The sequence below is a fragment of the Ursus americanus genome, chromosome 36, assembly GCF_024610735.1.
Source record: "Ursus americanus isolate L20-20 chromosome 36, mUrsAme1.1.p, whole genome shotgun sequence".
NCBI lineage: Eukaryota > Metazoa > Chordata > Mammalia > Carnivora > Ursidae > Ursus > Ursus americanus.
The window spans coordinates 3,914,440-3,937,127 of NC_142162.1; the positions used below are offsets into that span (position 1 = coordinate 3,914,440).

At 42.1% G+C, this 22,688-nt stretch overlaps 1 long non-coding RNA gene across 1 annotated transcript; it reads left to right on the plus strand.

The window, feature by feature from the left end:
• Nucleotides 1-7,326: 7,326 nt before the first annotated feature.
• Nucleotides 7,327-16,398, plus strand: LOC123801856 (uncharacterized). The gene is made up of 3 exons (XR_006782346.2): nucleotides 7,327-7,365; nucleotides 8,197-8,882; nucleotides 13,402-16,398. It is a non-coding gene; the product is annotated as an uncharacterized LOC123801856 (long non-coding RNA).
• The last annotated feature ends 6,290 nt before the right edge of the window (nucleotides 16,399-22,688 follow it).

Here is a 22,688-nt window from a genome sequence, read left to right on the forward strand (position 1 = left end):
AAAAGAATCAGAAGGAGATTTCTCTTGCACACTTTATACACAGAGAATTTCCAGGACGATGTAACATTTAATTGCAAAAACCAAAACAACAAAATACTGGATGAAAATGTAGAAAAAAAATATGTTTAACCTTGCTATGGTTGAGGATTTCCAAACATAATGCTGAAGGCAGAAACCAAATAGATCGGTGTATTGTAGTAACATAAATATTTTTTAAAAATTGCACATCAAAATACCTACACACAATTCAATGTCAAAAGAAAGTCATGGAAAAAATATGCAATTTGGCTGATAGCGTCAGTCTTCTCAATATATAAAGGTTCCTTAAAATTTAATAAGAAAAACAGGAGCACACAATAAAAGGAGCAAAAGGTATGAATTGCAAGTCACAGAAGAAATACAGATGACCACAAAAATATAAAAATACTCCACCTCAATAATTTCCATATAAATAAAAATTTCAAAAGCTGTCAGATGTGCTTTGCTTATGAAGTTAACAAGACTTGTTTTACTTTTATGTTTTATAGTAATAATAGGCAACATTGGTAAATATGGTAAAATGAATACTTTAAAAAATTCGTCGTAGAAACGTAAATGGGTATAGTTGGTAATTGGACAACACATCTAACAGTCTTTAAAGCTGAATATACCCTTTAACCTGGAAATTCTACCTCCAGAACTGAACTTCTGCATTTGAGAGTTAAGTCCAAGGAAATCATCAGAGATGCATTATAAGATCTCCTTTCTGTGGTTCCTGCATGAGGAGGTCACAACGTGGACTAGGGATAAATGAGCTCTCACCTACGCAAACTCATAGGGGTGCCCAGAATAGAGGAAGCTTCCCCTCCATCCCCTTAGCTTCACCTCCCTCGACTAAGCCACGGAAGAGAGACCAGTCTGTTAGTCTGCTGGAAGAAGCTGGAAGTCCTGGATGGAGGTGCTAAGCTTGGTTTCTGCTGACAGCCCTCTTCCTGTAGTGCAAGTGGTAACCCGTTCACTCTGTCCTCATGGGGCCTTTCCTCTGTGTGTGCATGTGAAGAGAGAAAGAGAGCTCTGATGTCTTTTATGACCTCATTTAACTTTCATTATGTCCTTAGAGGTCCTATCTCCAAACGCAATAACATTGGGGGTTAGAACTTTAACACATGAATTTTGAGGGGACAAAACTCAGTCCATAACACCCCAAAGGAGCCTCTGTATTAGGTCATTCAGTGGTTTCTTTCAACACTATTTACCAAGCAGTTACAATGGCCCAGGAGTGTGCTCCCCCTGGGGTGTGCGGTGAGCGCTCCTGTCTTTCCTCCTTGGTCTATGACGTATGGGAACCCCAGCCGCGACGATCTAGTCCCGAGTCTCAAAGTTCCATACTGAAAAACAGAAAGGCAGAAAACTTGTGTTGACCCAAAAACATGCGCATGGGTGTCTATCGCAGTTTTATTCATAGCTGCCGAACCTTAGAGGCGGCCAAGAGGTCCTTCAGTGGGTGGACGGGCAAACGAACCGCGGCTCATGCCGACAGTGGAATATTATTCAGCCACAGAAAGAAGTGAGCACTCCAGCCACGAGAATACTTAATGGAGACGGAAACGCACACACTACTACGTGAACGGAGCCAATCTGGAAGGGCTGCGTGCGTTCTGCGTCATCCCAGTTTTATCACATGCTGCAAAAGGCGAAACTGTGGACACAGTAGAAAGATCGGGGGCTGCTGGGGGCCTGGGGGAGGAAGGGAGGAAGAGGCAGGGCACAGGAGACTTTTAGGGAAACGAAACTATTCTGGATAATACTGCAGTGGAGGATACATGTTGCTGTACGTTTGTCCAAAGCCACAGAACCTACAACAGCAAGAGTGAGTCCTCATGTAAACTGTGGGCTGGAACTCCTACTCGGGTGTCAGTATGGCTCACCGGTGTGGCCAAATGTGCCACACTCCTGCAAGGGGGTCGTAATGAGGGAAAATGTGGGGGAAGGTGAGGGCGTACATGGGAACTCTCTGTACTCTCCACTTCTCTTTCCAAAACCCTAAAACCCCCTCGAAGGAGTCTATTAATTTATCGGGAGGACAACAGACTGTCAGAAAGCATTCCTCTCTGCACCCTTTCTCCCCTCCACGTGCACACAGGTACGCTCAGTCAGTGGTCACCAGAAGGGCTGCTGAGAAGCTTAGAATCTGAGTATGTTCATGCTTGGAACCCCGCCCCCAGCCACGTGTCCAGGTTGCTCTTCCTCTTCACTCAGGCCCTGCACAGACTCACTTGTCTACACACTAGAGAGACATTCAGCTGCGGCGACTTTGGTCACTGCTATCCAAGTTCGGCATCAGGATGACAAGAAGACTCCATGAGACCCCTCGTCAGCCCAGGGAGCATGTTTGAAAAGGATGACCCCTCCTCCCGACAGCTGGCTTTTGGTTCTCGAAATCACTTGCAGGCAGGAGAGATCTGTCCAGTCATAATGGACGTCAGCTGGGAGGTCAGTGGTGAGGAGGAAAGAAGCTGAAAAGAAGATTGCTGAGGATTTCGAGTTAGCTGATCTTGGGATTTTCTTTTTCAACTCATGCAATAGGCACCCGTTGTCTTTTGTGAGTAGTGAACTCTGAGTCTTAAGCTTGATGGTTTATGAGTGGGGGTCAGAAATCTGTTACATAACATGAAAATTAAAACGTCAAAGACTTTTCTGTCCAACTCCAATGCCCGCCACTCTGCCTGGTCATCAGACCTTCACATGGGTATCTCAAGGCATGCCTCATTTCTTCCTGTCCTGTCGGCAGCAGGGGGTACGCTGCCAACGCTGGCTGGGTTCCTCCATTCCCCAAGTTCATGTTCCACGGCTGGCCCTCTGGACACTGGGCAAGGAGCTATTTTGTCTGATCTGAAGGGACACAGGACGGGGGCATGCTCCCATTTCCACATCTCTCTTCCTCAGACAGATAAGGGCATTTGATTGCCAATGCAATTCTGGTCTTAAAGGGAAAGAAATAAACCCAATGACAGGCAAAAAGAGCAAGTGATGCTTTCAGATACTGTGTCCAAACTGTTTTTTGATTATTAGAAACATACTCTCAGCATTGGGGACTTTAAAAAAATACCATAATTATAAGAGTCCAGATTCATGTCTTAGTTAAGTGCGGGCTCCCTCCCCTGCCCCATAGTTGACAATAACATATAGAGTTACTCCCCTTGGAAATGGCACAACTAGAGATGTTAGGAGGATGTCAGAGGCCAAGCTTAACTGACATTTCTCCATCTCCCACAGAAATAGCCGTGCTGCTCCCTTGCAAGGGTAAGAGGGCATTACTGTAGCAATAATGCATTAAATGGTATTCTGAATGGCCTTAAATAGTTAATAAGCCTTTCTAAGCGCCAAACTTTCTCCTGAGGAGGAATTCAGATATTGGGGATGACGGAGCTTCTAGTTTATTATCTGTCCCACACAGGCTCCAGATAACCAACGAGAGCTCAGTTTCTAGCCCCTCAATAATATCCCCGCAAATTGGAATGCATCGAGCATCTCCGTCTGTAAACTAGTCAAAATTGAAGCTGTGTGTAATCAACTGGAACGAAAAGACCATGGAGCAATAGAACCCGTCACTTTGGATCATTGTGGCCTGTCTACTCAATCAGATGGATGTGCCGCATGTGCCCTGACCACTCAGAGACTGATGTCCCGTTAAGATGGCGCGCTAGCTGGCTCGGTGATGCTTCCCGCCGGTTGTTTCATAGCACAGAGGCATGACCTTGAATCAAGCCATTCATTCTTACTGTCTGGCAAATAGTGTTCAAAGATTGAAGTATTTAAATTTTTAAACTGGTGGCTCTTTTCCCCTCCAAATTATATGCCAGGAAAAAAATAATTATGTCTGAAAAATAACATTCATCTGTCCTAAAGGCTGCTAAGTTAATGTCTTTTTGCAAAGGTTTGCTTAGAGGAAAGGGAAAGTGCTTTTTGTCCATTCCAGACTCATCCAATCCTGCTGGATAAATTGGCCCTAAATGGCCCCTCCGCCAGAGTCATGACCTTTTTTTTGTCCAGTCTAGTCTCCATTGTCCATTCGTCCAGTAGTGCAAGTGGGTGACAGACTGGAAGGAAAGTGAGATTCTGCCAAATGCCCTGGTTTTATGCGTCTGGTTTCTTGTGCCAGTCGATTTTATTGACATAATTGTTTGTCCCAGTTTCAGTATATAATTGGCTAATTTTTTATCTGTGACTGTGAGTCACTTATTTCTCTTTGATGTTAATTGTATGGAAAGCAGTTGAAAGGAGAGTTTTGTGTTTCTCCTCCATCTAATAGGAAGCAGGGCTGAAAGTCAGGATAGACGAAAATGAGAGAATCTGATTAGTCAAATGTGCCTTTGGAAGATAAATGGCGGTCATCGATTGTGTTAGAAGATTCAATTTTTGAATGATCCCCAATGCTCAGAAGTGCAGCACAGCACTAACGCCATTTGACGTCACATTGCAGGTCAGCGATTGATCAGCTTTCAAACAAAAACCAACTCCAGAGTCTAGTCAGAACGCCTGCTGAAAAGGAGACTCAAATCGCATTCTGCTCTCACCAAAGACCATACCTTGTGTTCACTGAAGATCTATTCTGATTTGAGAACTATCCAGATGAGGGGCACCGAGTGTACAGAGCATATGACATTCTCCACTTTACATGCAGAAAATTGGTGTCAGTGAAAGCTGATATTTCTGAGACCAAACAGAACAACGGGGAGAAACTGGCAGCCAAACTGCTTGAAAGACACTTGTCTTTGATTATTAGTATGCTTGCCTTAAAAAATATATCAGAGCCTAGAGAATACAGCTCTTCGACTTTTAAATATTTTCTATGATCTCTGGCTTCTCGGTTATGTCTGTCTTCTGTCTTTTCCTGATGTCTGCTTGACAATACTCTCAGAAAAATCCTGTCAAGATAGCTCCTCCATTCCCTGGCAACCAAGTCAGGAAATTTGCATTTGGGAAAATGGTGATAGGAAATTTGAAATCAGTCAATCTGTGGATTTTTTTTTTAAATCTAAACCCAAGTCATTATATTCTTTATGTTTCAGATGTAGAAATTCAACCTGAGTTCAAGTGTGTATTCATGCTTTACAGGGAATCTTAATGGAATAATTGTTAGTAAGTATACAAGGACCAAGACGACTGGACACAACCGCAAAATTGATACAAGCCTCGTGTTCATTTTCATGTAACGATCACGCTTTCGCTTAATTATCATATCTAGCCTATTTTTCTTAGAGCTCCCACGGTATATTGAGTGCTTGATTGAGTAATGATTTACACTATACAATTGCTAAAGATCATGATAGTAGCAATTTAGAGGCATATCAGTGCACTTTGTTTGCTGTGCTGCATCAATCAAAATATTGTTCCCAGTTTCTCTTTAATGTTTTACCAAAGTAATTTAAATATTCTACCATTAGCCATCCATCTTTGACACTTTACTTTTTGAAACTACAAAAGAATTGTAAATTTAGGGTGTGAGTAGAGAATGTATGGAGCTCCATACACAGAAATCTGCTCTTATTTTCAATTAAAGCATTCCTATTAACTTTGTTCTATAGACAATTTATATCCGGTATTGCTTTGAAATGCAAAGTGACATGATGAAGTGTAACAGGGTGTTTGGGGGGCGGACTTAGGGCTCAGATATTTCTGATCGCTAATTTGGTAAGTAACACCTTTTACCCCCTAAAATATATATATTTGTCCCCTGCCTTACGGAGGGGCTAGAGATAGGGAGACAATGAGCAAAAACATAGTGTGAGAAAGACACATTAAATGTGTCACAAAATGAATGTAAAATTACAGACTATAATTTGTTCCATTACAGAGAGGACACACTAAGGGAGGTCAAGAAAGACTTTCTGGAGAAGTGATGTTTCAGTTGACATCTAACAAAGAAATAGAAATAATTGGTTGAAGAGGGGCAAGTTTGGAAATAGAGGTATGTGGACAGAAAAAACTATGTAAGCAAAGGCCCTGTTATGGGAAGGAGTCTGCAGCAGCTAGAAATGTGGAGAGGTCCAGCATGGTTGGCTGACAGAGAATACTGGCAGGGTATGGATGGGTGAGGCTAAGAAAGCAGGTGGAGGCCAGATCTTGTACTGCCTTTCCAGGGACTCTGGTCTTTAAGAACAATGGAAAGCCTCTACAAGGGCTCTTTAAGCACAGTCACATTTGCATTTGGATTATTCTGGCTCCAGGCGGGAATAAAGCGGCGGAAGCCAGTTGACACGCTAAACTGTTTAAGTAATAGACGTGTAGCTGGGACCAGTATAGGATGACAGAGATGGAGACAAGGGGACAGCTTCAAGGCATTTAGGAGACAGAATATCAGGCTTGGTGATAGAAACCATATGGTGGGGAGGTAGGTGAGGCAGATGGCTTCCAGTTTGCTTACTTGCTTATCTGGACAGCTGTGATGTTTGCTATCTAGACAACCCTGAAGAAATTGGTTTGGGAGGTGATGTGAATTTGTTTTTGGATCAATTAAACTTGAGATGCCCTTGAGACATCCAAGGGAAGATGTCAGGTACATAGTGGACCACGTGGTCTAGAGCTTAAAGAAAAGATATGTGCTATAAATATATTTTTATATCCCTGGCATATGAATAGTAATTAAAGTAAAGGACATGAGTATGTTTCTTAGGAAGAATATATAGAATGACAAGAAAAGAAGAGCACGTTTCAGCCTTGCAGAACTCTAGTATTAATCAACCAGGTGAAGGGAAATATGCAAGGAGAAGCTTTGGACAAAGAGAAGCCAGATGGCCACCAGGAACACATACGAAGACCTTCAGGAAAAATGGAGCATGGTCAATTGTAAAAGAATTGCCAAGCGACTGGATACCAAGAGCACTGAAAAATATTCCATGGTGACATGGAGCCAATATCAGAACTGTCCTTAGTACGATGGGATCAGAGACCAGGCTGGAGCAGATTAAGGAACAAGTGAGAAGTGGGGAGATAGAGAGCTCAGGTAGAGAAAACCTTGTCAACCTATAAGCCCCTCTAATCAAGGAGGGAGACTGTGAAGTATCACCCTACTGGAAAATCAGACCAGTAAGAAAGAAGTGTTAATGTTTACATTAGTTTATCTGTACTGACTTCAGACTGAAGCTTGATTAGTATTCCACAAAGCCACTAGTCCTTAAACAATTAGCCAAAATATGATCAGATCACATTTTGCCCCCTTAAAAACTAAACTAGGTCATTGAGCACAGCAAACCAGCTGATTACCAGCTGACCTGTAAATGATCTATCCAGGCAAACATAGTCTTTGGTTCTGAACTGCACCTACTGTAAGCATAGTCACACGCCCATTCGTGGAAGCGTTTAGTCCCGACCAACGTTGAAAAGGTAAGGGAACAGTATCTCCGTGAGAAGGGTGTCCATGGAGGACAAGCAGGTGATACAAATAATGAAAAACAGTTATGGGAAACTAGAGGAAGTATGTCCTCTCTAAAGGGGCAGCTGCCCCTCTGTCCAAGGTGCTTATAGCCATGGAGAATGTCAGACGTCGAATAGGCAATCATGTCAAAAACGTAGATATTTCTGGCTTGTGGCTGGCTTCTGTCGTAGGACTACAAACTTGAATTTAGTGGACATTTCATGAATGCCTGCTATTTGCAAAACCCTGGTGTAAGCTTATGGGGAAGCAGAGATGGCACGGCCCCTGTCCTCCCAGAGACCATTATCTAGTGAGAGGATGGCATGTAACAGCTATCATGTAAGGCAGAGGGACAGAAATGCTAAAAGGAGGTACAAATTACAAGTTTCCAGAATGCAGAGAAATGAGCTTTTAATTCTGGATGGAGAGAGGGCTGTCAGAAGACTCCATGAAGGTGACATTTGTGCTGGGCTTTGAAGGATTTCAGTGGGGAGGAAGGGATGGGAGGCATAAATAAGACTTCTCAGCAGTACCCCACATCTCCCTTTATAATATGAAATGTAACGTTCGGAATCAAAACAAGTGCCAGCACAATGTATAACTTTAATAGGTTCAAAATGCTTTACTTTGACACGGTAACAGTGCCAAAGCAGGTAGAATCCTTCCATCAAAAGAGATGATTAGTTAGCAAGTGACATCACCTAGTAATTTGCTGATTGCTGTTAACGATAAGAGTAACAACTAACACATGTACTGCTTTATAATTTTTCTGCAACTTTCACCTCCTTTTTCTTATTCAGGGATACAATTTAGCCAAGACTATCTATCCCAAGCCCGGATGGCTACCTCAGCACCCAACTTAATGGAATTGTTTGTGGCCAACACACTCTGCCCTCTGGTTATGTTAATGGAACAGCGTGATCTGCAATGCCATGCAAAGGCTCACTTCCTTGTAAACAGTTTCCAGGACTTGTCCAGTTCTGTTCTTTGCACTCTTTCCAAGTCCTTTTCCATGGGAGGGGCCAGGCATTTTTTCACCTGCTGAACATACTCTTTCTCTCTCCAAGTAGAATACAGCTTGGGCATGGGTGGTGCAGGAGGGCTGACCTATGTTCGGGTTCTTAGGAACAGCATATTCCCGTTGGCCATGAATCTCTGAACTTTCATCTCACTCCTGGGGAAGGATTTTACCCTATGTATTTTTGGAGTTGAGGCGGAGGCAGCAAGTAGAGGGAGGCCACTCGATGACATAGCCCTGCCCTGCTACCCTGCCTTCATGTCCCCAGTGCGCCCTCGCCCCAGGGTAAATTCCTGCCAAGTGAGGTGGTGTACAAGTATTTGCCATAGTTCTCTGGATCCTTTTCTGGAGGAGAGAGGCTTATTTCCTTCAAAGTCGTGGTTCAAGACCCCACCATCGAGGAAACTGCAAGAGCTTCTTGGGCCCAGAGTGTCTGCTTCATGTGTTTCATCATAAGAGCCAGACCAGGTTGGTTAAAAAAAAAAATTGGATTTTGAGATTGGCCTGTTCAGAACGTCCCTACTTGTTCCCAATCCAGTGAATGGTTCAGATGACCCAAGGATAGAAGGTAAGTAGTTGAAATATGGCCATTATAAGGTAGCATTTCCACCAGAATGTGGGTGGCAACTGTAGTCACATGAAATCGGTCCTCATTACCCTCAATCCCAACCCATAGCTCAGTGGTTCCCAAACGAAATCACATAGGCATTGTAATAAATGCAAATTTCTGAGACTCACCCCACGGATGCTGACTCAAAAGGTCTCAAGTGGAGCCAAGAATCTGAACTTGTTTTTTTTTAAAGATTTATTTATTTATTTGAGAAAGAGAGAGAGAGCAGGGGGAGGGTCAGAGGGAAAGAGAGAGAAGTAGACTCCCCACTGAGCAGGGAGCCTGACTCGGGGCTCGATCCCGGGACCTGGAGATCATGACCTGAGTCAAAATCAAGAGTCGCCACTCAACCAACTGAGCCACTCAGGTGCCCCAGAATCTGTATTTCTTTTTTTTTCTAAAGAATAAATTTATTCCTATGCACAGCAATCTACATGCATCTCCAAATAATTATTGTGAGTGAAAAAATCCAATTCCAAGAGGTTACATACTGTATAATTTCGTTCATATAACATTCTTTTATTTTTTATCCAGTATAATTGTGTACGGCGTTTATTGGTTCCAGGTGTACAATATGGTGATTCAGCAGTTCTGTACATTACTCACTGCTCATCACAATAAGTGTACTCTTCATTCCCTTCATCTATTTCATCCATCCTTCCACTCACCGTCCCTCTGGCAACCACCAATTTGTTCTCTATATTTTCTCTAAGAATCTTTTGTTTGTTTGCTTGTCTCTTTTTTCTTTGTTCATTTGTTTTGTTTCTTAAATTCCATATATTAGTGAAATTATATGGTATTTGTCTTTCTCTGATTAACATTTCACTTAGCCTAATCCCCTCTAGATCCATCCCTGTTGTTGCAAATGGCAAGATTTCATTGTTTGCAATGGCTGAGTAATATTCCATTGTATACGTGTACCTCATCTTTATCCATTCATCTATCAGTGGACACTCGGGCTGCTTCCATGTCTTGGCTATCATAAATAATGCTGCCATGAGCATAGAAGTGCATGTAACTTTTCATATTAGTGTTTTTGTAGTCTTTGGGTAAATACCCAGTAGTTGAATTACTGGATCATATGGTAATTCTACTTTTAATTTTTTGAGGAACCTCCATACTGTTTTCCACAGTGGCCACACCAGTTTGCATTCCTTGCATGAAGGGTTCCTTTTTTTCTACATCCTCACCAAGACTTGTTGTTTCTCGTGTTTTTTATGTTAGGCATTCTGACAGGTGATATCTCCTCGTGGTTTTGATTTGCGTTTCCCTGATGATGAGTGATGTTGGGCATCTTTTCACATGTATGTTGGCCATCTGTATGTCTTCTTTGTAGAAATGTCTGTTCATGTCCTCTGTCCATTTTTTAACTAGATTATTTTTTTGTTTTGTTTTTTGATGTTGAGTTGTATAAGAACTTCATATATTTTGGATAGTAACCCTGTATTTCTAATGGGAATTCCAGATTATTCTCAAGCAAGTGACAGTTCAGGGACTTGCCTTTGAGAACCACTGGTAAGAAGCATCTCTTTCCTCAAATCGCTTCCCACACTTAGACCCTACTCAGCATCATGAACAGGTAGAAATGAAATCAGGCGATAGGCTATCAGGAGCGTGAAAGCAGCAGAGGTCCTTGTGGCCTGGGCCTCCCATTACCATGGCTACCTGGAATTTAGATATCAGACATTATCTCCAAACGAAGTTATTTACATATGTAATTACAGACATGAACTAACAGGCTTGGAAGAAGATGACCTTCATCCAATAATTTTAAGCTTTTGTTCCATCACCAGATTAAACTACTTACAGGTGACAATAATTTAAATTTTAAAATAAATCCTCTAATTATGTTTGGAATAGCACAATTGTATTACACTGCATTTTCTGTGTTCAAAGTGCTAACATCTTAAATACAAATGTTTAAATTGTATCTGTTTTTGTAATTTTTATTTTGACATTTATCATTCACCAATAGTCCCCCCCCCCCCCGCCTGCCTGCCCAAAACATAGAAGTGACCTGGATGTCTCTTAATGTCTGTAGAGAAGACATCAGAGGGAAACAGAAAATAAAAAAAATAAAAAAACACTTTCAAAAATGTTGCTTGGTAGGATTTTAAACTTTCACCACTAAACTAAAGTCATTTATTTTATCTCAGAGTCTCAGGCCTCGTATAGCGGAATTCCTTCCCAATTGTACCATAGTATGATGGGAATGTATCTACATTAAGATGAAGAAAACAATTTTTCACTCTCAAACACAGAACCAGAGGAGACACCTTTCTCTAGTGATCACTAAGCTGGCCTACCCCTAGACAGACTGTAACAAAACATTCATTCACAGTTAGAAGGTCCAGAACATTTAGCTACTCTTACTGGATGTTTACCATTTATTTACGCGTGCGCTCTCTCTCTCTCTCTTTCTCTCTCTCTCTCTCTCTCACACACACACACACGTGAAAACAAGTCCTTCAACTGATACAACTGGTGTATCAGTGATATAAGCCATTTCCTAACTTCTTATTTTATGACTTCCAGAATTCTGGTGGGGAACTCATTCCACCCTCAGTTTCCTTAGCAAATTCCAGAGGGATGCCCCTGGCGGATATTTAGCAGAGCTGTACAGTTAATGAGCTTCTGGGCAATTTTGTCAAACTAGTTGTTTCTGGTGACTTGTCTGTAATACTGGGGGAGCTATACAATGTTATCTGTTTGTAAATAATTGGAATCCTTCCTGAGTTTGCAAGGGGAAATGCTTTATGGCTAAATGGAGTTGATTCCCCTGGTACTTTAGTTTTCTTACATAAATTTCCTTGCAGACCTCAAACCAATACCTACCTTTTCTCATCTTTTTTTTTTTTTCTCCCTGGAGGAAGAAAACCAAATTAAACAACAACAACAACAACAACGAGACTTGTTAGAATACAATACTTTGTTAAGAGTGGGCTAGATTAGTAGGTGATTAGTGTTGTTTTAATTAAATAGGTACAAAGATGGAGCCCATGGGAGGTTATTTACCTTCTGAGGAAATAAATTCAGAGTGAGAGATTAGTACTGAGCTTCTGTAGGGGAAGGGTTTTTGTTTTGTAGTTTGGTGGTCACTGTTTTTTTTTAAGATTACACTCAATCTGGAGACCAAGAACATTTAGATAAATTTTAAACATTTAATTCCTGGAGGTCAATTAAAATAACAATACACTATGCCATACTTTACAATTTATAGAATGCCTTTAAATAGTTAAGTTTTTCTTTCTCAGTAGTCTATCTTTTTTTTTAAGATTTTATTTATTTATTTGAGAGAGAGAGAGAGAGAGACAGAGACAGCCAGCGAGAGAGGGAACACAAGCAGGGGGAGTGGGAGAGGAAGAAGCAGGCTCATAGCGGAGGAGCCTGATGTGGGGCTCGATCCCAGAACGCCGGGATCACGCCCTGAGCCGAAGGCAGACGCTTAACGACTGAGCCAACCAGGCGTCCCAGTAGCCTATCTTAAAGCATCAAACTGGGTGTCCTTTATCCCAACTAAAGCAATTACATCAAATAATACTCTCGGGTTGAAATCTTAGAGTTCTTTTAAATGAGTTTCAGTGGAGAGTAGTAATCTTGAAAAATATTTTGGATTTTTTATTAAAATGCTCTCTTTATGTTCTTTTTTGGACAAAAAAATGACTTTTAAGGACAAAAAAAATGACATTTTCCATTGTGTGACTTAAATACCACCTGAAAACATACGTATGTCTAAGTTCTGGGCACAACCCAGTGGTGATAGAAATAAAGTCAGCCTTCTCAGAAGCCCTCTGCTTCCTCATGACTCTGAAGAGCAGGAAGCTGGAAATTGTGGGGACACTAGTAATTTTCAGTCAGGAAGAAGGGGGTTGGTATGAAAACCTGCATCCAATTAAGCAGCAGGTGGACTCAGCTCACAGGGTTAAATCACAGCTGGAAAGAGGAGCCTCCTTCAATAGGCCCAGACTGCAAAGGGACTGACTCATGTGTCTGTGTGACATAACTGCCATTGCACAGAGGATTCCAGGGTCCCACGCTGTTGGGGAGGGCAGTGAAGCAGACAGGCAGCTCAGTGGATTCTCCTGCCTTGAAGAAAGAAAATTCTTTTCCACAAAGAAGAATATTTTAGAGAAAAAGTGAGAAATGATGAAGGCTTTAAAAAATGTTTCATAGGTAAGAAGAAGTAAATAAGTTAGATTTGGGGTCATGGAAGAAGAAACCAGACCTAGAAATGTGTGCATTTTGCTGAGGACACCCAAAAAGTAAAAGCTCCTCCTTCAGAGAAAATTAGCTTTAAAAATCACAATATCAAGAACTCATCAACATCCATTTCCCAGCACCCTCCTCTCATGTGTCTCTGCCTCTCTCTTGTACCAGAGGTTGGCAGTCAACCCAAGGCCAGCAGTCATGGTGGCAGACACATTCCAGACAGAAGATCATTTCATTTCTAGACACCGTAACGAAGGACTTGGCAGTTGGTGAGTAACCTTCCTGCTGGGAGCAGGTGTCTTCCCTTTTGACAAGATTGCATTTTATACAGAAGAGCTTGAAAGGGACTATAACTGGGAGCAGGTCAAACAAGTCGGGGTTTTTGAAAAGCCTTGGCTGACCAGCTCAAGGTGAAGCGCAAGGACATGGGAAATGAATTACCCGCTTACTGACGTCACAATGATTCAGTCATTCATTTTGACTGGAGCATGCAATGTTAAGGCTCCTTACTGTAGGCTCAGGTTGTAACCACTGAAGACTCAACAGAAACTGTTGGTCAGGACGACAGTAAATCCAAAAGCACATACACCCACAGAGAGAAAAAAATATAAACTCAATTTTGGAAAATAATTCCATCGGGTGAGCTTCTAAAGCTCCCACACTTCTAAAAGGTGAGTTCATTTCCTTTGAGTTAATGTGTTTTGCAAACAATTAAACACAATAAAAAATCTTTAGGAGAACTGTCCAAACACCCAGCAAGCCTCGAAGGGTTAAATAAATGTGATAGAGTTGCAGAAAGATGAACAATTACACATAAATGTGGCAACGTGGGTGATCCTCACAAGCACAAGCCTGAGCAAAAGAACTCAGACGCCCCCAAAACACATACCGCGTTATTCCATTTATCTGTAGAAAACAGGAAATACTAGCGTGAGTCCATAGAAGAAAGGAAGGTAGTTACTAGGGATGGGGGTGGGGTTGTTAAGGACAAAAAGTGGGCCCAAAGGGGACACTAGTAATGTGCTCTTTCTTCATCTAGGTGTTGCTTATATGAATGCAGTTTGTGATGATTCATCAAACTAAAACCTTACATGTACTTTCTTATATTTTACCTTAATTCGAAGTTTGAACAGTACATTTTCCTATTACATAAGAGGTTCTGATGAATAAAATCTAATTTGTACATTTTTAAAAAATTGAAATAACACTCTAGTGAACTACTTGGCAAAATAGCCTTCAGATTTTATTCGTGATGCGTGATGGCTGTGTCTGTGGCTCAGAGTCCTGGATCATGAATGGACTTGAGTCAGGGGGCATCGGAAACAAGCAAAGAGTATCTTGTCGTTAACTTCAAACGTATGTTTTTAATTCCCTTATCAACAAAATTCTAACCGTGACCTATCTTGAGTTAACCTTAAATTAGAAACACACTCTACTTCTGCCTCATGTTGAATGTAAAATTGTGCCCGGTATAGAAAAGTAAATTTTTTGACAAAAGTATATATGTGAACTTGGAGAACAAAGTCAGATTGAGCCTCCCCCCCCGCCCCCCGCCCCGTATTCTACTCCCTCTGACATGGATATCTATCTATCAAATCTTTTTCCTGCTCTGTGGATTGAATATTGCTACTGTAACTTGGATTATTATTAAGTGGTAAATTGCATCGCAGGCATGGGGTCAAAATGAACTCAGATAGGTCCTGAGAATTGACGTTGAATCCCAGCTTTTCCATGCTCTCACATTGGAATCTGAGGTAAATCACTCACTCTCTCAGAGGCCTCGGCTTCTTCGTTGGTAGGATGAGCTGGTTGAATTGAACAACCTCTCAAAGATTCATGAATCAACACAAATAAATAAAGGATTGACAAAGCTAGATATGATGCAGTGCAAATATCCCACCAGAGGGAGTTCTCAGATTTTTTTTCTGGACAATTTTAGGGGGTGAGGGGAAGAAAGCCCCTAAGATTGGTTGGATTATGACAAGAGTTTTCTCACCTATCCTAGAATAGAAATTATTTCAAATTGCCTTGGGATGATAGTGGAAGGTTCAGAAGTGATGGCTAGCTTTTTCTTGCACCTCAATTCTATCTTTATCCCTGGCCATTATTCATTGTTGTCCTCACTTAAAACACTGCAGTTCTAATAAAGAGAGAAGAAAATAGCTCCCAAGAATGGAATGTGTCAAACCAGAGTGACCTTTGTCTTTCCAAGTCAAGGAAGTAAGTCTTAACCTGAAGCTTGGGTACGCTATAATTACAGTAAACCCACCCCATCAGCTTGTAACCTTGATTATAGTAGCGGGGTGGGCCATGTTCTCAACCCCAGGAGGAGGAGTGCTTTATGAAGGACTGGCATGTTTGAGGCTAAGGGAACGCTCCCCACTGGAGTAGACAGCAAGCTGAGCAATACTATTGTCACAAAGGGGCCATTTTCAACACTGTAAATTTTCCTTATTTCTTCTAAGACTCAGATTTGGTGTAAGGTACAGGGCTATCAGAGGAGAGGACCTAAGTCCTTCTGGGCATATAATTCAGGCACAACATGAGAAATGTCAAGGCTTGGCATGTGAGAAGAGCTGCCATGTCAAATTGGTTCAAACCTATTTCCATCTGGCAACTTCGACAATTGCTGCTGCTTATCGGCTCTTCTTGGAGAACAGGACACAAACAAAACCAGCCTTTCTTGGGACCATTTTAATGAGAAAGGCTACCTTTCATTACCCTGCAGTTTAATACTTGGAGGCAATTTCAAGCTATTCCATTCAGCATGTTTATTAGTTAAAAAAAAAAAAAGTGAGTGTGACTGGCCCTGAGGTTTCTAAAGTAGCGTGTGCATGGGATTTGCCTCCTTACTTCCTCAAGGTTGTCTTCTCAGAATTGTGGGTATCTCCAGAAGAATTGCCTGTGTGACACTTGGAATTAACCAGAATCCTGTCTGCTGCAGGACCTCATAGAATCTCCACGATGCAGCTTTTCTGATAGGTGAGGGGAAAACAACAGAAAATATGACTTCCACTGCCATGAGTAGTCATGGTGGTTTTTAATTATTTTTAATTTAAAAAAAATTTTAATAATATTTTTTATTATATTATGTTAGTCACCATACAGTACATCCCTAGTTTTCGATGTAAAGTTCCATGATTCATTACTTGCGTATAACACCCAGTGCACCATGCAATACGTGCCCTCCTTACTATCCATCACCAGCCTATCCCATTCCCCCACCTCCCCTCCCCTCTGAGGCCCTCAGTTGTTTCCCAGAGTCCATAGTCTTTCATGGTTCATGGTGGTTTTTTAAAGCTCTTGTCAGTTTAGGACCCTGAACTCCCAAGTTATGAAACTTCCAGGGCCTAAAAAGATGGTGTTTCCCTTTGTCCAAGTTACAATGGCTCCCTCAGTTTGGGGGAAAGGAAAGGCTGTTATGGGTTTATATCTGGGCAGTTCTCCCGCTCGTATAATAATGGATCTGGTATGCAAAAGTTGATTACAACATTGGGCTTGAGGTAACATTTGTTTTCAGCTTTGCTGTAGTCACTGCTAAAGCAGTTAGTGTCCTCCTTAGGGTGAATTATTTGCATTCAGTAACACACTTAAGTCAGTGCAAGTGTTTAAAATGTTGGGTGGTAATTTCAGCTTTACCTCTGTATACACCTCATTCATTCTTTCATTCTAATCTCATTAAATGAACTCTTTGTAAATAATTTCTATATTTGATTTCTACATTGTTTCACTTAGGCTCTACTTGTAGTATGGGCGCACACTACTGGATTGTTAAACAGACCTATACTCTTTTTTAAAGATCTTGTTTATTTATTTGAGATAGAGCAAGTGAGAGAGAGAGCACGAGTGGGCGTAGAGGCAGAGGGAGAAGAAGAAGCAGGCTCTCCACTGAGCAGAAAGCCTGATGCGGGGCTCAATCCCAGGATGCTGAGATCGTGACCTGAGCCAAAAGCAGACACTTAACCAACTGAGCCTCCCAGGCGCCCCTAGACTTATGCTTTTTAAATGCGAAATGAGATGCTGTCTGGCCCTCAGAACATATTCCTCCTTTTTAATAATAATCTTTGAAAATGAGTTATACATGTAAACTTCACTGTCTGAACTAATCTCATCTGATCTAATTTTATCTGAACTAACATCTGAACTAATTTCAGATACAGGCTCCAAAGATACTCCATGTAGGTATTGTTCGCTCCTAAGTAAATAGTACAAATGGTACATTACTGAAATGGTGTGTACATATTGGAAAAGAGGTGTTATAACTGGCACCTTTATTTGTGGTTAGAGGAAACAGGACTTTCAATTAAGGAAAAGTAAACCGAATTTGAGTACTGTGGATATGCATACATACTCAGAGGGCTGTATGTGTCACGGGGGACTACCCATTATCAACGTACTGAAATACTTCCTCCTTCCCAATTGAAGAACAGCTCTTCCCCAGCCCTAAAGAGGCTGCCGCAGCTCTTTCCTAAGAACCCCAGCACTTCCCCATGATCCAGCAATTAAAGATTTAACTGCCGCAGCAAGAGGCCCAAGGACACAGTGGAGCATTATTACTTTAATGAGCCCGTCTGATTGAATTAGGGGTTTCTGAATGTGCTATCAGTTAATAGCATGAATCCTGAGCCCACATTCTGGCTCCTCCAACATTAGCTGAGTGACCTTGGGCAAGTAACGTAACCTTTTTCTTCCTCAGATTCCTTACCTATAAAATGAGGATAATGATAGTGTCTACCTCATGAAGTTGTTGATACAATTAAACTGAGTTTATGTGTGTAAAACGCTCACAACAGGGCCTAGAGTAAGTGTTGGGATGATGATGATGACACAGTTGATGAAAATGGTGACTGGTCTGGACATAAACAAGGCCACCTGACCATGAGGTGAGCCTCTGATTAAGTGGGGCGTTTGATACTGAATGGTGAAAACTAACTCGATCTTATCCTCTCTCTTGGGAGTTATGATCATTGATTTGCACTGAGACTAAACATTCTTTGAATTTGAGCAATATTCAAAACAGTGCAGAGCTACCGTCCTTATCCTCCGTGAGACTGAGTGGACATACCACAAGGATTGCAATAAACCCCCATTATCAAAGGTATTCCGGAATTTCTCCACGTTACCATAGAAGAACACACGTGGTACACGTAGAAGAAGGAAAGTTCTGATTGATAAATCGTATACCTATGCGAAATACTTATTATTGGAATCTTTGAAGATAACAGGAATTCCTAGAGCAATGGTTCTCACTCTTTAGAATAATGTCTACTGGTTTCCTGGAGTCCTCCAGACTACCGGTCGACAAATATAGGGTGACATTTTTGGTCTGGATGAAGTCCACAGCTAGTCTAAGATTTAAAAGAGAAGAAAAAATAAGAAGGGAAGAAGAGAAGAGAGGAAAAGAAAAAAAAAGAGAAGAGGAGAGGAGAGGAGAGGGGAGGGGAGGGGAGGAGAGGAGAGGAGAGGAGAGGAGAGGAGAGGAGAGGAGAGGAGAGAGAGGAGGGGAGGGGAGGGGAGGGGAGGGGAGGGGAGGGGAGGGGAGGAGAGGAGAGATTCAGGTAAATTTGTGTGTCTAGCGCAACTTCTTCCCAATAGGTCATGGGTGCTCTGGATAGATTCACAGGGATGTTGCTATCACTACTGGTTAAAAGGGAAAGTAAATCATAAGGTCCTTTGAGACTAAGGCAAGGAATACTGCCCACAGGTTAGGAGGAAGAGGAATGCAAAAGTGTGGGTAAAAGAAAATACTGATAAACTGGCCTAAGCCCACTGTATATTTCCTTCCCCTTCTCCACTGTTCCCCCCTCTTTCATCCCCTGTTCCTTCTCAGTTCTCCACCAGGAGACACAAGCCAAAAATGAAGTAACAGGGCATGACTGCAATAAGCATGACCGGAGTGGATCAGGGGGCACTACTCTTGGGGCTGAAGACTATTGAAGAAATCACCTGTCCCATCACTGTGTTTATGCCCTCTGTCCATTTCCTCTACTGTAATAAGCAGGTTCACGGAAGAATATGAGAACTTTGTCTTGAAGAAGTCCATGTAGTCCAAAAACTGGAGAAGGACTATTCTAGAAAAATCAAAGTGCATTTTATGGCTCAGTGCCACCACGGAGAGCTAGATAGGGAAAACGCCCATAGGGAGTAAAGGACAACAAGTGTGTGTCATTCTCACGTTCTACCTGCACGGCATTCCCTGCTCTAGTCGTATTCCTCATATGCAGTAAGATTACATCCGAAAGATGGAAACAGGGGTCTGAATGCACTCAGAATATTAATAGCACTTTTTCCTTTGCTCCGTACGTCTATCTGCACAAGAGCTCTTTGCCACATTGTCAGGGAGCACATGACTTTGCCATTGATCTTGCTGATATTTTTAGAGATGTAGCCCACAGTACTAGAAAGAGAAAATAAGTTTTCTTTTGGTGTGAACAAGAATTATATTTACTAAATAGTCTACCGGTGCACGTTCAAATGGGAGAAAAATGCAGGTGCACTGGAAGCATTCTGATCAGGAGAATCTTGTTGCTGCACACAGTTTCCCTCATTTATCAGAGCAGAGTAAGAACGTAGTTCTTATCTTCCCAAGTCCCAAAATAAGTCAAGGAGAGTGAGCCCACCCAGCATTATGAGTGGCGAAGGAAAGACAGTTAGCAGATTTTCTCTAATTCAATATGTAGTCTTGAAAACCCTGAACAGATGATTGAATATTGGTCACCAAGCTCAGAGCACTAAAAAACTGCAGAACTGATCCATAGGTAAGGTAGGGACCTTACCCCTAACTGTTTTGTCCGCCTCGGAGTCTTTGTTTCATCAAGGGGCTAAGGAATGAGGCAAAGCTGTCAAGAGAACATAAAGATTACCCCCAATTGCTGACAGCAGATGGTGGCTAATGGCAAGTGTTTTTAACGGAGCTTTATTGTTCCAGGTTGAGGCATTAACGTGTCTCTGTGGGGTTTTTCTGGCTTTATTTATTTAATTTCTATTTTAAAAAGTCACTTTGTAAAATGACAATGTGACATGCATTATAATTTTTGCCTGCACTGGGCTCCCGTGTCAAATTTGTCTTCTCATTTTCCTGCTGTGGGGGTGGTATTCGGGAATCCAACCAAGAGCAAGTTCGTGTTATTTTGAGCCTCCACAATTAGTAAGAAAAGCATCAATTCTTCCAAATCGGAGCGAGGAATTGTTTCCGGTTTTCTGAGCGATTGCAGGAGCTCTGAAATCAAAGTAAATATAGCCTGTTTCCACAGGCGAGGTAGGTTTTCTATCACTCAATGCAAACAGCCCCAAACCTGTTTGTGCCAGCTACAACTGTTAGTAGCCTTAGAAGAAAAAGCTTCTCAACACTTTTATTTCTCTAACAAAGCAGCTTCAGTCACTAAAAATTTAAATCTGATTTCTGGGTGATTACCTTTTTGTTTGAGTTTTAAATCCCCACCGTTTGGTTGGACTCCAGCAAGTCGTAACTAGGGCAAAGGACAGGTGATAAACGCTGCCACCAAAGCAAGCCGAAAATGGAGAAAGAGTTGAGATCCTTCGACCCTTTTTCACACTTTCCTCTCCTACCAGAGTCCATCCCAATTATCAACAGAAGGAAATCATAACGAGTGAGAGACTGGCCTCCCTCCCACCCTCCTTGCTCCAGTCCAGGGACCCAGCGGGTCTCAGACTCAGCAGCCCAGCTGCAGATGGGAACACTAGAGGCAAGTTAGGGACAGCGGTGATGCTGAGGGAGCATTTTCTGAATCTCCATGTATAATTCCTGGGCACAATCTGATACATATTGCTCAGTTCTAGAGTATTCCTTCCCCACTCCCCCTACGTCCTACTCCCCACCCTTCCTCTCGGGTCTTTGGAAAACTAGGTGCAGTAGAGTTGTGATAACAGAGCATTGATCCTACCTACAACCAGGCTTCTGTGGTGGTTACAACTGGTTGGAGGGAGTAACAGGAAGGAAGGTTGCTCTTGGGGTATTTTTCTATTTTGGCATGCACTTTTAGAGCATGGCCCTCCTAGGAAGGAAATCCCGGGGCACGTCCTTCATTCTCATGTAGACATCTCCCCTGCTACACTGGAAGTCAGGCAGCCCCAAGGACCTGCCTAGGTGTGTCCACCACAGCTTTGCCGTTGGAAGCTCGACCTCTTTGGCCATCAGCTGTTTCTGGTTTTAAGAGAAAATAACAAACAAGCGAACAAAACAAAACAAAAGATCAGGTTCTTATTTGGCAGTCATCAGTTGCTCAGAACTGTTGTATTCACTCGGGAAAAGTTGGAGAAAGTCTCCCTCCCTTTTCAAATTGCAAAACAAGCAGCACAACGTCTTAGACTCCAATATTGCCAGGGGTGAAGGTGCCAAATAAACAGATTTTCCACATTTCTCTATCCTCCCTGCAGTGTCAAGCATCTTGGACAGTGTTTGTACCACAGGAGAAAAGAAAAAAATGGAGAATGTTGTACTTTTGATGCAAGCAAGAGCCCCATTACTAATTAAACCACAGCAGCCTGAACATCGAACGATCAGCCAGTGGGCACCTCCAGCAGAGTTAGAAGGTTCTGCTGAGACGGGTAATGGAGTTTGCGCGCCTCAGATAGAATTCTAGAAATAGCCTTGATGTCACACCCTACAGCCTCCTCATTTCACATCTATCATCCCTCCCCACGCTAGGCTGTCTGTTAAGTTAGAAGACCTCTCAAAGCCTTTCTGCCCCTGTCCTCCAAATCCGATGAGGGCCAGTGAGTGGTGATTAAGCCAAGACCTTTGAAAAGTGCTACTGTCTCAATTAGAATGACTTGGGCTATAAATAACAGAAAATCCCACCTCATCTGGCTTCAACAGTAAGGACAACTATAACCTTATATAACAAGAAGTCCTAGCATCAGATGGCTCGAGGGTGGCTCCAGAAAGCTACTCAAGAACACCAAGACCCTGGTTCCATCTTCTTTCCACTATTCCAACCTCAACAAAGCAGCTTGGTCTTTGACAAACTCCTCCTCCAATTTACGAGATGACTTCCAAGACTACAAACATTATTGGCAAATAACAAAGTCCAGTCAAATGAGAGCATGTTTACTATCATTTGTCCTTTTTTAAAGAAGGATTCCTTTGCTAGAGAATTCCCCCCAGAGTTCCTCTTAATTCTCACTGGCTCAGTCGCATTCCCTACCCCTTCCCACTTACTGGCTAGGAAAATGGGACTGAAGTGCTTGACCAAGAAGCATCGGGATTTTTACCAGAGCCATGTGGGGGAAAAGTAGGAACCTGAATGAAATTAGAGGTTTGTGAACAAAGAAGAGTAAATGGCTGTTGGAAATGTAACCAGCATACCTGGTTTGACATCAACAGCCAAATAACCTCCTGAATGCTATTTATCCACCATTCCATGACATCCTGCAGGAGCAAAGCCCTCCTGCCAAAGGTAGACGTAAAAGTGAGAAATGCTTACTTATTCACA